The sequence below is a fragment of the Benincasa hispida genome, chromosome 6 (assembly GCF_027475165.1).
Source record: "Benincasa hispida cultivar pf3 chromosome 6, pf3_genome.v1.1, whole genome shotgun sequence".
NCBI classification, from domain to species: domain Eukaryota; kingdom Viridiplantae; phylum Streptophyta; class Magnoliopsida; order Cucurbitales; family Cucurbitaceae; genus Benincasa; species Benincasa hispida.
In genome coordinates this window covers 33,706,569-33,723,246 of record NC_143483.1, presented here as the reverse complement: position 1 = coordinate 33,723,246, position 16,678 = coordinate 33,706,569, and the positions used below count along the sequence as shown (strand labels likewise).

The following is a 16,678-nucleotide window of genomic DNA, read 5'->3' as shown; positions in this document are numbered from 1 at the left end:
ATATAGAGCTTGAATCGTCGACAACATTAATGGATTGCTCTAATTCTGACATTCGGCACGTTTAATCCTTTCAGAATCTCTGCTGCCAATGGTGTGGTAGATGAGATGTTAACATCATCCTTTGATTTGTGTTGATGCGTTCATTCCACCCACTTTGCGTTGATCCCATTATTATGCGTTATCGTGTAACCGCAATCATGTAGTGACCGCATTCGCTTAATACTGCAACTTCTACACGATGACCGCAATCGCTTAACGATCGCAACTCCTATGCAATGGACGCATACGATTGATTACCGCAACATCCATGTGTTGATTGAGCATGCTCGCCTTTGCGATGGATAGTTTCTTCGCATGCAGTCGTCTATGCAGTGATCTGGTTTCCGCATTTGCGTCCACTTTCTGTGTTAGCTACAAAAATAGACAATTGAATGCATAATAATGCAAAATAACGAGTTAGCTGAGATTCTCAATGTTGAACGCCACAAACTCAATTTCTCGTGAATTCCTAACATAATTGCCACATATTTCGCTTAATAGCCCTCATAATTCTAAGTAAAAGATCTAAGATGACATGCATTTCTGCATGTCATTAGAGCACAAGCCTCGAAGTAAGATTGTGGTGAATGAAATTTCCAAAGTAAATACTAAATCTTTAACAAGAGTTGTTGAAGAACCTAGCACCTTAATAAGAGTTGTTGAAGTAGGATCATCTAGTAGGTCAAATCTATCTCAAGTGTTGAGGGGTTGTGAACCTACCTGTTTGCTATATGGGTTTAACAAAAATCCTGGCTATAGTAGCTTATGGTGAAGTTGAGGATCCATTGTCTTACAAGAAAGCGATGGAGGATATTGAAAAAGATGAATGGATCAAAACAATGGATCTCAAAAGGGAGACTATGTATTTCAATTTCATATGGGATCTTGTAGATCAACTTGATAGGGTTAAACCTATAGGTTGTAAATGGATATACAAGAGGAAATGGGGTGTTGACGGGAAGGTGCAAACCTTCAAGGCTAAATTAGTGGTAAAGGGTTATACCCAGATTGAGGGAGTTCACTATGAGGAGACTTTCTCACCTGTTGCCATGCTTAAATCTATTAGAATACTCCTATCCATTGCCTCATATTATGACCATGAGATTTGACAAATGGACATCAAGACTACTTTTCTAAATGATAATCTTGAAGAGACCATTTGCATGGAGCAGCCCGAGGGATTCATAACCCAAGGTCAAGAGTAAAAGGTTTGCAAGCTTAATTGGTCAATTTATGGATTGAAGCAAGCTTCTCGATCATGGAACATAAGGTTTAATACTACGATGAAATCTTATGATTTTGATCAAAATGTTGATAAGCCTTGTGTATATATGAAGATCCTCAACAATTCAGTAATTTTTCTAGTATTATATGTAGATGATATCCTATTCATTGGGAATGATGTAGGTTTATTGACTGAAATTAAGAACAGGCTAGCGACCTAATTCCAAATGAAAGATTTGGGAGAGACTCAGTTTGTTCTAGGTATTCAGATCTTTAGAGATCGAAAGAATAACTAACTTTGTCTCAAGCGTCGTATATTGACAAAATGCTTGTCAAGTATTCAATGCATAACTCCAAGAGGGGTTTATTGCCTTTTAGGCACAAAGTTACATTGTCTAAGGAAAGTGTCTTAAGACATCTCAAGAGGTTGAGAAAATAAGACAGATCCCCTATGCATTGACTGTGGGCAGCCTGATGTATGCGATGTTATGTACTATACCTGATATATGCTATGCAGTAGGGATAGTCAGTAGATATTAATCTAATCCAGGATTTGATCACTGGACCACTGTTAAAAACATCCTCAAGCATCTACAGAGAACGAGGGACTACATGCCAGTGTATGGTTCAAAGGAGTTTATCCTTACGGGATACACAAACTTTGATTTTTAGATTAATAAGGATTCTAGGAAATCCACATCAGGATTAGTGTTCACTCTCAATGGAAGGCCAATAGTCTGGAGAAGCACCAAGCAGGGGTGCATCGTTGACTCTACCATGGAGGTTGAGTATGTAGCGGCTTGTGAAGCTGCTAAGGAAGCTGTTTGACTCAGGAAATTTTTAACTAATCTGGAAGTCGTTCTAGACATGTCAAAGGCCATCACACTTTATTGTGATAATAGTGGTGCTGTGGCTAATTCCCAAGAGCCTAGAAGTTACAAACACATGAAGCATATAGAGCGAAAGTATCATCTCATACGAGAAATTGTGCATCGAAGGGACATGATCGTCACGGAAATAGCTTCGGAGCACAATGTTGTTGATTCGTTTATAAAGGCCCTCATGGCTACGATGTTTGAGGGTCACCTACAGAGTATGGGTCTATGGGATAGGCCCCGTCTAGACTAAGGCAAGTGGGATATTTATATGGGTGGTTATGCCCTAGTTTATTATTTGTGTACTTTGTTTTTTTTTACTATATTGTATACCCCACTAGCTTTAGGTCAAGTGTGAGATTGTTGGGGTTGATGCCCTAAATCTCGTAGGGTTTTATAATTTGTAAATATTTTGTACAAACTCATTGTTTATTTAATAAAATATATGATATTTTTTTCCAATATTTTAGTTGTATTAACCACAAACTAATAAACTAAAATCCAAGGTTATCTTACAGCTTAAACATGTATGTTGTAACACCCCGAATTTTTATTATTAATGTAATTTCAGTAATTTTTATTAATTGAGGGCATTTTTGTAATTGTGGAAATTTAATTATTGACGTTGAAAATTATTCAATTTGAAAATTAATGGCAGGAATTAATTTCAATTTAGGAAGGAAAGAAATTGAATAGAATAAAGTGGAATAGGAAAAGAATAAAATAAAATAAAAATATAATGTTTTATTTTATTTTATTTTATTTTATTTTCCTTTTATATTTTATTTTTCTTTCCTTTTTTCTCTTTTTCTTTCTCTTCCCCTTCCCTTCCCCATCGCGCCGCCTGACACCCCTCCTCCACGAAAATTTCCTTATCCCTTTGTCCTTATCGTCCACTACTGGTTCGTACCCCAGCCCCGCCTTTAAAGCTGTCGCCTCGCCGATTCACAGTCGCGCTCCGCACCCACTCGCCCAATCGAAACCCACTCAGTCGTCCTTTCTCTCCAACAACACGTCGCCTCCCCCTCACCTCCCCTCCGCCGAGTCATCCAAGCCTCGTCCCCACACGCTGAAGCCCTTCAGCCACCGCAGATCTGTACCTGCCATCCGTACCTGGGTCGTGAGGCTGTCAAACCTGCCAGACCTAGAGTGCTGTGAGTCATCCAGCCGCGTTCCATTCCGTCTACCACTGATCAGCCGCTGTCTTTTCGCCCAGCCACTATCCTCCGCCGATCACTGCCATCCTTTGTCGTCGTTCGTCGGATTTTGGCTTGTGGTGATGTTTTGGGTAAGATACGAGTCTTTTAGAATTTTCTTTGAAGATTTTAGTTACTCAGTTCGTTTTGGCTAAAATTGTTAACACTCATTATGTTTGGGCCATAAATTCAAGCATTGGAAGAATTTTAAAGTCGAAGTGTGTTGTCAAGCATTGCGCAGGATTAAGTTGGGTTCGCAAACGGATTTAAGTTTGAAACTAATTTTGGACTAAGCAACATTTTGGTAAGTATATTAAGCCTTGGAAGGATTGAATTAAAATGTAGTAGCTGGAATTTGTTTGAGGTTCTAACCATTATTATTGAATTGCTTAGATTGATCATTTGTTTGAGAGATTGAAGGCAGTTTTGGAACAAACTACACTTTGGGCTTTAGATTCAAATTTTGGAGAAGTTTTGAATATAGAAGCGAACGACTTGAGTTTAATTCCGACAAGAATTTTGATGTTAGAACTTTGAGGTGATCTTAGTCAAACCACTATTGGGTAAGTTGTGCTAGTAATCTTGGAATGATTTAATGTTTAAAAAATTGGGCTTAAAGGTTAAGATCGATTTTTATCCATGTTCTAGGATCTCATTCAAAAGTTGTGGAAAGCTAGAAAGAAGTTTGTTTGCTTGAATTAAATTTTTTGGACTTTTTTTAGGTAAGTAATCTTACTACTAGAAATTGTCCACGGGCCAGGCACTAGATGTATGCTAGCATGATAGAAGGATATTATGACAGAACGATAACATGATAGACTGATAGTATAGTATAACCGATGTATGTTCTTGTTGAGGATCTGAAAGATTTATTTGTGCATGTAGATATTTGAATGCTAGCATGAGATGATATTTGATTCCATGAGGTTGTATTTGATTTGAGGATATTGAGGCGTATATGTATGTTGTAGAGCCATGATGTTGAGGTGTATATAAAACCATGTTAAGATACTTATGATGTTGAGATTGTGATAGTGTCCTCACTAATTAGTTAGATGCCCACTAGATGTTGTGTTTCCTTCGGGATTCATTAGAGGTAGTGTTATCCTTCAGGATTCACCAGAGGTTGTGTTTTCTACAGGATTCACCAGAGGTTGTGTCTCCTTTGGGATTCACTAGAGGTGGTGTTATCCTTCGGGATTCACCAGAGGTTAAGTTTCCTTTGGGATTCACTAGAGGTTGTGTTTCTTCGGGATTCATCAGAGGTTGTGTTTCTTCGGGATTCACTAGAGGTGATGGTTTCCTTCAGGATTCACCAGATGTTGTGTTTCCTTCGGGATTCACCAGAAGTTGTGGGTCCTATAGGACTTACTAGAGGTAGTGGGCATACTTAACTACAGTAGGATAAAAATCAGTTTTTCATGTATGTATGTGTCCCATGAGGACTAGAGAAGTTTATATGTTTCAACCAGAGGTAGGCATCTAGAGGACATAGGTGCCTAGCCTGACCTTAGTAGTGGGGTTACTTACTGAGTATTTTATACTCATCCTTTCTTATGTTGTTGTTTCAAGTAAAGGTAGATATGCACCAGCGATTGACAAGCAGAATCTGTGATCGGGCCACTAGGACCAGTTTTTATGCTTCCACTCATGATATTTAGATTTCTTTTCATGTTTTTCAACTTTTAGTTTTAATGTTTGAAACTTACTATTTTCCAGACCTATTTATTATCATTTATGATTTATGGGTACCCTATTGTTTGTTTTTAATATTTAAATTTAATGAAGGTCTTTTGAAATTACCTTATTTACTTAGTATTTATTTCACTATAAAAGGGTGTCGTTTTAAGTTCCATGCATGCATGTGTTTAGTAACGGCCTAGCTTGAGTCCTAGTGGGGTCGGGTCGTTACATATGTAAAGATATATGGGTAGATCATGTTTAAGTGATAATCTAAATGGTCTGTAGTAGATGGATAAGGTTGGGTATCTTATCTTAGTGACACTACGAGTATGACCCGCTTTGTAGGTATTACAATTACTATAAAGTGCTACAAATGATCTGATCCTGATAATTCATGTATAGACATATGAGCGGGGAGAATCTATACGAAGGAGTTTGTATAAGACCAGACCACGAAATGTTTAGTCTCACTATATAACGTCATTCATAAAAGAGACTTACATTTCACCAGGATGACCATAGATAACATGACCTAAATCATGAGTGAGTTGTGAACTCCTGCCTATGAGGGCGGTACTTTGATTTGTATGAGTGAGAGTGGTCAGATCGTTAACTCAATGAGCCTACCATTTTGAGAATTCGTCTGATTGGGGAGCTGGGAACACAGCTAAACAAGAAGGAATTCATTCCCCAAGGTCGAGGTAAATAGATAAATTATTCCTTTAAAGGCTGATTCCGAGGCTTAAGCAATGTGGCGTTACACCCTCTCCTGGCCTGAGAGGGGTTTAATCATAGTTGGACTATGATTTATTTTTCATTAGAGGGATCAGTGGTACTTAAAGAGTTAGATATAACTATAGGGGCAAAACAGTATTTTTGGCCCAGCTATTCTTACAAGCAATTTGTGAAGAGTTATCGTGTTGTTGATTGGTTATATCCAATGGATACAGAAATATATCTATAGTATGAAGAGTGCAGTTGTCGGTCTTTAATGGAGTACTCGACAGTTAAAAGATGGTGAATAATTTAATTAAAGAGTTTGATTAGTTATTCAGGTACCGTTGGAGCTTCAAACTACAAGTCTATGAGGTTCCATTAGTAGCTTAACAAGATTAAATGAGAATAAGTTTTTAGATTAATTTGAATTGTTCAAATTAATTAAGGGATTTAATTATAAATGATAGAATTAAAGTTATTTTAATTATATATATAATATAATTATTATAATGTATTCGATACATTGTAGCATTTATAAGAGGAAATAAATATTTGAATAAGATTCAAAGATAAATTATATGAATTAGGTTCATAATTGTTAAATTTAATATAAATCTAATTTATATTAAATGCCATATAAGAGAGAAAAGAAACTATAGGTTATATTATTTATGATATAATATTAAAACTATAGGTTAAATGTTATATTTGATATAACATATAGTTTAATATATATATATATAATCAAGGAGGGAGTTACAACTCCCTCCCCTCTTTTCTCTCCACCCACATAAGTGGGTGATGGATGAATATATTTGGCTTGAAAAAGGAGAGAGCATAGTATTTCTTTTTTAAACTAGAGAGAAAAGACAAAAACGTTCTGTGTGGGGATTGTCTTAGAGTGCAATCACATTTCTTCATTCTTCTCTCTCTTCTCAATCCCTTCCCTCATGTCCAAAATAGCCAGAGCCCACCATTCCTGGGTTCTCTACCTAAGAATACCAAGGTCGCCATTGTGGTAGTGCCTGTTTCCTGTTCGAGGGATTCTTGAAATTCTGTCTTCAAAGGTAAGGGTTTCTAAAACCCTAATTTTTGTTTATATTATCATGCTATAATTAATTTTAATAATTGCATAATCTGTTTGTTTATTCTGTAAAATTACTTTCTCTAAAAGAATGGTATTCGGGACAATCCTGCTTCTGCTGAAGGTTCCCTTCATTTCAGGATCCTTCATTTGGTATTAGATCTAGGTTGTTGGTTATGATCCCAAATTCCATTTTTTAATTAAATTTTACAGTACTGGTGTGTTTTTCTTTTCTGCATTCTATTCATGATTCATGTGATGAATGACTTTGTGATGAATGTAGTTTTGTTGATGGATGTTTTAGGATAGGATACTTAGTTTTTAAGGCTTTATTCTTTTACAAATTGGTTTGTAAAGGTCCCTGTTTTGGACATATTTTATGCAAAATGGTAGGCTTATTGAGTCGATGATTTGACCACTCTTGCCTATACAAATCAAAGGACCGCCTTCATAAGCAGGAGTTCACAACTCACGTAGGATTCAAGGACATTCTAATGAAATGTAAGTCTCTTTTATGAATGATGTTATATAATGAGACTAGTCATTTCATGATCCGGTCTTATATAAACTCCTTTGTATAGAATACCCCCGCTCAAATGTCTCTACATGAATGATCAGAGTCAGATCATTAGTAGCACTTTACAACAATTGTAACATCTACAAAGTAGGTCGTATTCATAGTGTCACCAGGATAACCAGGATAAGATATCCAGCCTTATCCATCTACTACAGACTATTTAGGTTATTAGTTAAACATGATCCACAACAGATTATAACTTTGGATGTTAGTTTATTGGTTTGTGTGTTAATGTTACTAAATGTCAAATAAAACATCCAATATTTTATTAAATAAATAAATTGTTTATACATTGCAATTACAAACTACAGGACCCATGAGATTTAGGGCATCAACCCTAACAAAAATCGTATTCATCATATTTTTTCAAGTTGTATATTTCTCCAGTTAATTTTTCGGTGCCAAGAAAAGTAACAATTGAGCTAGACATGCTGATACAAAACAAATTACTTATATTATTTATTTTGCAATGATACATTTAGTAATCCAATAAGTTTAACAAAAACTAATAATGAACCCAACATTATTTATTTTACAATGATACATTCAGTGATTTAGAATAAATTTTACCTCAGGGTGTATAGTTATTTCTTATCACTGAAGTGAGACACTTTCAATCAAATATTATCCCAAAATAACTTCTTATTCATATAATATTTTATTATCATTCATTTGATCAAATGTTTTATCTTAAGTGTAACCCTTCATTTTCAACCCTATAATCTCACCCCAACCAGTCTGCCTCAGGGAAGAACATGATTGGAACAATTGATTATAGCGATCTTATTCATTTCTGGAGTTTGATACGTCCCTTTCCCATGCACACACCTTCTTAAGAGGGATGCGCCCAAGGCGCCACGAGGCCGAGCATGGAAATGACGTTTCAAACCAATGAAGAAGACTGCAAGATGTGTTGACACACGTCCTTTTCCCACTTACTATAAACACTTTCTCCATTCACCTTGATATCGACCCATGCAAATATCTTCTTAAGGGAGGGTGCACCCAGGACACCACAAGATTGAACATGAATCTCACATTGTGAACTTTTAGAGAGAGCGTGGGTAAATGTTTTGTAAATGATGGGTTTATTAACTCAGTAAAATCCGACTAATCAATTTTTAGCCAATTCATGTTAATTTGCTCGATATAAACACTTATATTGAATATTTTAACAATATGTAATCTCATTCATTAAACTCTAACAAAATTGATCACTTATTACATGATTATAAAATATTTGCCCAATTCACCTTTCAGGTCGATTTCTAGGTAGAGGTGTTCCGTTTCCATCAGCTTAAAAACCTCAGCCTAAACAGAACGTTCCTTAGACAAAAGTCCCTTATGGGCAATTATTTTATAAATGTAATCTTTTAATTGAAGTTCATTTTAATCCTATTAAAATGAATCAAAAGATTAACCTATTTCTAATCTCATTAGAAACATGTTTAACATAAGTCTATGTGAATTAATTTTAAACCATATAAAATTAATTTTGGCCTATATTTGTATGCAACTCTTGACTATAGATTTTAATTCTAATTTCATTATTTTTATAACCGTTACAAAATAATGAAAAATAAAATCTATAAGTTTGCATTTGGTGGCATTGATTAAAATATAACGTTTATTTAATCTAAGTAATGTCATGCTCAATGCAAATTCCTTTTCCATTGTAAAATATAACTCTTATATTAAACAATCATTAAGCATTATCAATCATCATATCATCATACATTATAACAATTATAATATCGCATGATGCATGAACATGCTTAATTTATCATAAATCTAAATAATATAACATTTATATTAAGATGCATGAGCATGCTAATTTAATCATGTATCCAAAATTATAACATTTATATTTAAATATGATGCATGAACATGTTTATCCTAAGGTGGGATTTTAAATCTAAATGACATACATTACGCACCATTCAAAACTAATTTAAATCATACATCTTATGCATAATTAAATTAATCAGCAATTAATTAGACCGATTTTTAGCTCCCTAGAGAGAAATTAATTAATTAAATTAATATAACATTTTTAATATTACAATTATACTTATTTAATTAATTAAAATTAAGTTACAAGCAAATTAGGGCAACAAACTTCAATGTGCGTGCGCTGCTTCTTTCGTCAGGCCCTCGGAGTGTGCAATGTTGAGGGGTTAGCATCGCAACGCTACGAACATTGCACGCCGCCTCGCACAACGCTGCAAGGCAGAATGCGTCAGATTTGCAATTTTCCAGCTTTGAACATTTTCGAAAGCCTCCATTTCTCTCCAATCTCCTCAGCAACTGTTGGCCTTTTGATCGACATGGACTTAAAGACTCGAAGCATGTAATTAAATGTCCAAAAACACTGGGCCCTTACATTTTAACCCAAATAAAATGAAAAATCTATGTGCCAAATACCATAAACATTCAATATTGTAAACCGTCAAACATTCCAAATGCAGAACATCAAACCCACCTCTAAGCTAGATTTTGTTTAAAAACAAAACCAAAGAACGTAAATGCAAGAAAATTGGCTCTGATACCAATTAACTTCCACCACATACCTTGCATAACTACCAAGTCAATGCCCGTGTTCAAACTTGTGGAACCGCTAATATCACATCCTTTATTATGGTAAAGTGGATAGACCACGAGGATAATTTCCGTCTTCTTCAAAGGAAGTCATCATCCCCTTATCAAGAAAGGCACTGTCAATATCCGATCTAGAGCTCTTTGACGAACTTGCTCTATTTTTCATGTGCCCAGACTGTCTGCATGCCCAACAGCCTATCTTCTGCTTGAAGACTCTCATTTTTAAACCTCTGCTGGAATCACTCCGGAACTGCACTAGAACACCATCATCGCTTAACTTGTACTTGTGTAATCCAGATTGTATAACACATTCTTGACTTGCACTTGCCACAAGTCGAATTTGATCCTTCCATCAAATTTCTCCACATCAAACTTTACTAGACTCATAAAGTTTGCGACACATCTGCTTCACTCCTAGCAAATTAGCAAATAGTAAACAACTCATATTATTCACAATATTGTAGCCTGTTTCAGGAATTCTTTTCTAATGTGAAAGCTCAGACAATGCTGCAACTTCAGAGCATACTAAAAAAATCAAGAAACTCTAAATCTAAAGTCTAATACCACTTGTTAGAGAAAAAAACCTCTCACTTCTACTGTAGGAATAAGCAAAAAAATAACAAAGAGATTAAAAATAATAATAAAACCGAAAACACAAGAATTTATGTGGAAAACTCCCAACTCAAAGAAAACCATGATCCGCCAGAAAGAAATCCACTATGTAAAAAATTGTTACAATCACATAGAATAATTCTCTCCCTGATCCCAAGTACAAAAGCACTATTTCAAAGCTTTTGATTACTCACACATTTTTTCCACCCTCAAACTAGAGAATATATAAAGGGAATTTAACTAAACTTACCACACCAAAGCTTAAAGTGTTTCTAACTGGGACGACTTAAAACTAGAGGTATAGACATATTTAATAGGCTCGAAGCTCATCCCCATTCTTCAATTTAACCGATGTGGGACAAACTGCAGTTCTAATATTTTGTCAAAAACCCAACAAATTTCACCTTGGCAAGATATTTGAAGAATCCATAGCTTCTGCAACATTCATTAACTTCACCAACAATCATAATTCTCAACTAGAGAACTATAACTCACTCCACCATAAAAAATAGACCACTTGGAATACCATCTCCCAAGATTTTCCTTTTTCTTCACATGACAGTAAACTTTACTGATATTTATGGTGCAACTTCCACCTATTTGGCTCACCTGAAAATTCTTCAACCATCGACATAACTTCCATCACATACCTTGTATAACTGCTGAAAGTAGGGTTTTACCCTAGGGGTATTATTGTAATTGTCTCTTACCCTAGGGCTCTCTACTGTCTATTTATTCATCATGTTCTCTTGTATTCAGTGTATCAATTAAAATAATAAGAAAAAAAGTTTGTATCGTGGTTTTTCTCCATGTTCTAGGGTTTCCACGTAAACTGTGTTGGTCTCTTTCTTTTCTTATTTTTCATCATGGTATTAGAGCATGGCGACGAAATCCTAGCCGTCATTGACGAAAACCAACCACAGACATCCTTTATAGATGAAGCTTCAATCATGGACATGAAAACTGTTATCTAAGAGACTGTAAAAGATATTTCTTCAATCTGCCCTACCACAACTTCTTCCTGCCACCATCGCCGTCGTCCAGCCACCACAGGGAGCGTCGTCGACGTCGATCGGGGGTCCCTTCGAAGGAGAGAATCGTGAGATCGGGCCACAAAGACCCTCGTTCGCACCGACCATCCCACACGAATCTTCGGCCATTCCCTTTGCGTCCAGCCGCAATTGATTTGGGAGCCGATCCGAGGAGAACCGACCATGCCGCACGATTCTATCTCTGTTCAGCCATATTTCTCCTAGGTGCAGATTCGAGGAGAACCGACCTAACCGATCGAGTCTGTCCCTGTCCAACCACGTTTCTCTCAGGCGCAGATCCGAGTTGCTGACCAGACGCCACAACAGTTCTTCCAAGCATCGCTACCTCCAGTCCATTTTTCTCTGGCCGACGCACCCATTCTAGCGTACCCAGGTGGTTCCGCGCCCAACCAACTATCGGTCAAACAGATTTCAGTATACCCAGTTGGTTTTGCTCCCAACTAGCCGTCAGTCGAAGGCGCTTTTCTAGCCAGACCAAATCAGGATGGGTCGGCTCAGTACCTGGACGATGTTCGACGCAGATTAGCCTATCTTCAAATGCAGATTCCAGATTTGGAAACAGCCCTTGGTCTAAACCCTCAATCAGTCACCAAAGGGAATCCGGTAAATTCGTTCTCTATTTTGCCCAATACAAATTACTTAACTGGCTCAATGGGAAATATTATAGGATTTCTGATAGGAGAAAAACTGAATGGGGAGAATTATTTTTCCTGGTCCCAGTCAATCAGAATGGCCCTAGAAGGAAGGCACAAATTCAGGTATCTGACAAGAGAAATTCTGAAACCTATCCCAGGCGATCCTCAAGAAAGAATCTGGAAAGGAGAGGATTCTCTATTACGGTCTGTCCTCATCAATAGTATGGAGCCACAAATTGGCCGACCCTTACTGTATACAGCAACTGTTAGAGATATCTAAGTGGCAGCCAGGAATCTGTACTCGAAGCGACAGAACGCATCTTGGTTATACACGTTACACAAACAGGTCCATGAGTGCAAACAAGGGACCATGGATGTTACTTCCTACTTTAATAAATTATTAGTATATTGGCAAGAGATGAACCTTTGCCAAGAGATTGTATGGAACTGCGCACAAGATAGGACCCAATACTTGAAACTTGAAGAGGCAGATCAGGTGTATATGTTTTTGGCTGGATTGAACCTAAAATTTGACAGTGTTCAGAGTCGCATATTGGGTCAACAACCTACTTCTTCTCTCAGAGAAGTTTGTTCAGAGGTTCGACTGTAAGAGGATCGATCACATGCTATGAACAATCCTGTGGCTGTTTCCACTGATGCATCAGCCTTTGTTACAAAGGCGTCCAGTACCGACAGTGATAAAAAGCCCACACCTATTTCTAAGCATTGTAAGAAGTCGTGGCATATGAAGGACCAATGTTGAAAGCTGCACAGCAGGCTCCCAAACAGTAGAAGACGGCAATCACATGACAAATCAAACTCTAGGCGTGTACTCGTAAGTGACTCAGTTAATGAGAATACACAGCATCAAACCGATAATAAGACCAATTTGAGTGCTGTTGGGGTGAGTGCCATTGCGCAATCAGGTACATTTCCATCTTTTGGTCTTATTAGCATTAATGGCAAGAAACCCTGGATTGTAGATTTAGGGGCCACAAATCATCTCACCAATTCTTCAAAATTGTTTGTTTCATATTGTCCGAGTGCGGGGCACGAACGTATTAGAATTGTAGACGGGTCTTTTGCCCCAGTTGTAGGGAAAGGAAATACCTCTCCTTTTGATGGTTTAGTACTACGTGATACACTTCATGTGCCTAAAATCTCTTATGATCTTTTATCAGTCAGTAAAATTACAAGAGATCCGAACTGTAAGGCCATTTTCTCACCAGATTCTGTTGTGTTTTAGGATCAGAAGTTGGGGATGATGATTGGCACTGCCCGGCATGATAGAAGGCTCTACTTCCTTTCTGACGATGCTTTTTCTAGGAGGGATCATAGAACTAGTCTTTAAATTTTTCTACTTCTGAAAATGACTTTATGTTATGGCATTATTGTTTAGGACATCCAAATTTTCAGTATATGAAATATTTATTTCCGCCTTTATTTCGCAATATTAACATAGCGTCTCTAAATTGTGATGTATATATTTGTGCCAAACAAAGTCGTATTACTTTTCGTTCTCAACCTTATAAGTCGTCTAGTCCTTTTTCCCTCATTCATAGTGATGTCTGGGGACCCTCACCTACTACTACCTCAACTGGTAAACGTTGGTTCGTCACCTTCATAGACGACCACACACACCTCACTTGGGTGTTCTTACTTGCTGATAAGTCCGAGGTCTTTTCCATCTTTCAACAATTTTATAATATGGTTAAAACCCAGTTCCATGCCAAGATTGGGATTTTGAGGAGTGATAATGGACAAGAGTTCTTTAACACCTCTTTCCATGAATTTCTTGTATCTAAGAGAATTGTCCACTAGAGCTCGTGTGCTTATACTCCCCAACAAAATGGAGTAGCCGAGTGTAAAAATCGTCATCTGAAGGAAGTTGCCCAATCCTTAATGTTGTCTGCCACTCTTCTGTCCTACTTATGGGGAGATGCCATTCTTACAGCGGCCCACCTCATCAATCTCATGCCCTCTCGTGTTCTTGACTTTCATAATCCCTTAGACTTATTCAAAGAATCCTTTCCGACTACTCGCCTGATTTCTGATGTACCCCTCCATGTCTTCGACTGTGTCGCATTTGTTCACTCCCATGGCCCAAATCGCACAAAATTCACCCCTCGTGCTTAGAAATGTGTTTTTGTTGGGTACCCTCTCCACCAACGTGGGTATAAATGCTATCATCCGTCATCTCATAAGTATTTTGTCTCCATGGATATAACTTTCATTGAAGATCAACTCTTCTTCCCCGTTAGTCATCTTCAGGGGGAGAGCTTGAGTGAAGAGCCTAACTGATCCTCCTATGATATCCCCTTAGGGGAATCCGTCCTGATTCCTTTCCCTATTTCTGAAAAAGCCTGTCCTGTCCTCCCTACCAACCAGATTCCTTGGATAACCTACTATAGGAAGAATCTTAGAAAGGAAGGCAAGCCACCTGTTGAACAGTCGGCTCCGGTCCATGAATCAGACCCTGCATCTGGTCCAGGTACGTGTATTCCTGAAACTAATGATGTTGATATATGTATGGAGACTAACAAGTGTAGGGAAGATAAGTATGAAGGAGGTGGCAATACTGAAAATGTGACAGATGAGGAAACAACTAAGAATGATAGCAGTAAAAGGAAAGGTCCAGTTTGTGATAAGGAAGTGGAAGATACTACTGAAACCCTTGATATACAGGTGACCGATTATGCTAAGAAATCTAGAGAGTTGGAAAATCATGATGCCTCTCTCGATCTTCTAATAGCACTAAGGAAAGGTACTCATTCATGCACAAAGTACTCTATGCACAGCTACATGACATACAACAATCTGTCTCCCGAATTTAAAGCTCTCACTACCAGCTTGGATACTATCATGGTCTCAAGCAGTATTCGTGAAGCAATGGAGAACTATGAATGGAAAATGGCTGTTATGAAAGAAATGAGGGCTCTGGAGAAAAATGGTACATGGGAATAGGTGCCTTTACCTGAAGGGCACAAGACAGTTGGATACAAATGGGTGTTCACCGTAAAATACAAATCAGATGGGATGATTAATCGATATAAAGCCAAACTGGTTGTTAAAGGTTTCACCCAGACCTACAAAGTTGATTACTCTGAAACATTCTCTCCCGTGGCCAAACTCAACACTATTCGGCTTTTGTTGTCAATTGTTGTAAACAAAGATTGGCCACTTCACCAGTTAGATGTCAAAAATGCATTCCTAAATGGAGAACTTGAAGAAGAAGTCTATATGAGCCCTCCTCTTGGATTCGAGAGTCAGTTCAAGCACAGGGTTTGTAGACTGAGAAAGTCTTTGTATGGACTAAAACAGTCCCCAAGGGCTTGATTTGATAGGTTCACCACATTTGTTAAAGCACAGAGATACAAGCAAAGGCACTCATATCATACACTGTTTACGAAACGGTCTGACTCTGGGAAGATTATCGTCCTCATAGTGTATGTTGATGATATTGTTCTGTCTGGCAATGATGAGGGTGAAATTACAAGGCTTAAAATGAGAATGGCCAGAGAATTTGAGATTAAAGACCTTGGTAAGCTGAGATACTTCATTGGAATGGAAGTGGCTTGATTAAGAGAAGGTATTTCAGTATCGTAAAGGAAATATACATTGGACTTGCTCAAAGAAACAGGTATGTCTGGGTATAAACCTGCTGACACACCCGTGGAGTATAATGCAAAACTTGGTGTTATAAACAACAAAGTTCCTGTTAGCAAGGAAAGGTATTAGAGGTTGGTCGGAAAGTTGTTCTACTTGTCCCATACAAGACCAGATATTTCATATGCAGTAAGCGTGGTGAGCGAATTAATGCAATCTCCCTATGAGGAGCATATGACTGCAGTTGAGCGTATTCTTTGGTACTTGAAGGGGACTCCTAGTAAGGGTCTGATGTTCAAGAAGTCTGGAAAAAGAACTATAGAAGCATATACCGATTCTAATTAGGCAGGCTCTTGATAGAAAGTCAACCTCTGGGTATTGCACCTTTGTCTGGGGTAACCTTGTCACCTGGCGAAGTAAAAAACAGGAAGTAGTGGCTAGGAGTAACGTTGAAGATGAGTATAGGGCAATGAGCTTAGGGATATGTGAAGAAATCTAGTTGAATAAGGTGTTGTCTGATCTTTACTAAGACAGTGAGCTTCCAATGAAGTTGTTTTGTGATAATAAAGCAGTAATAAACATCGCAAACAACCTAGTCCAGCATGACAGAACCAAACATGTAGAGATCGACAGACACTTCATTAAAGAAAGACTAGATAATGGAAGCATTTGCATCCTTTATATTCCCTCAAGTCAACAAGTGGCAGATGTTCTCACCAAGGGGTTACCGAGACCAAATTTTGACTACTGTATTAACAAGTTGGGTCTTATTGATATTTA

General features: G+C 37.5%; 1 long non-coding RNA gene across 6 annotated transcripts; it reads left to right on the top strand.

Annotated features, from left to right (window-relative positions):
• The first annotated feature begins 2,894 nt into the window (after window positions 1-2,894).
• On the top strand, window positions 2,895-8,524 carry LOC120080088 (uncharacterized). Of its 6 annotated transcripts, XR_016530236.1 has the most exons (5): window positions 2,973-3,426; window positions 3,529-3,638; window positions 3,728-3,897; window positions 7,212-7,319; window positions 8,133-8,524. It is a non-coding gene; the product is annotated as an uncharacterized LOC120080088 (long non-coding RNA). The 6 variants fall into 6 exon arrangements; XR_005482418.2 differs by lacking the exons at window positions 7,212-7,319; window positions 8,133-8,524 and adding an exon at window positions 4,476-5,141 and having other exon boundaries at window positions 2,943-3,426; XR_016530237.1 differs by lacking the exon at window positions 7,212-7,319 and having other exon boundaries at window positions 8,143-8,524.
• The last annotated feature ends 8,154 nt before the right edge of the window (window positions 8,525-16,678 follow it).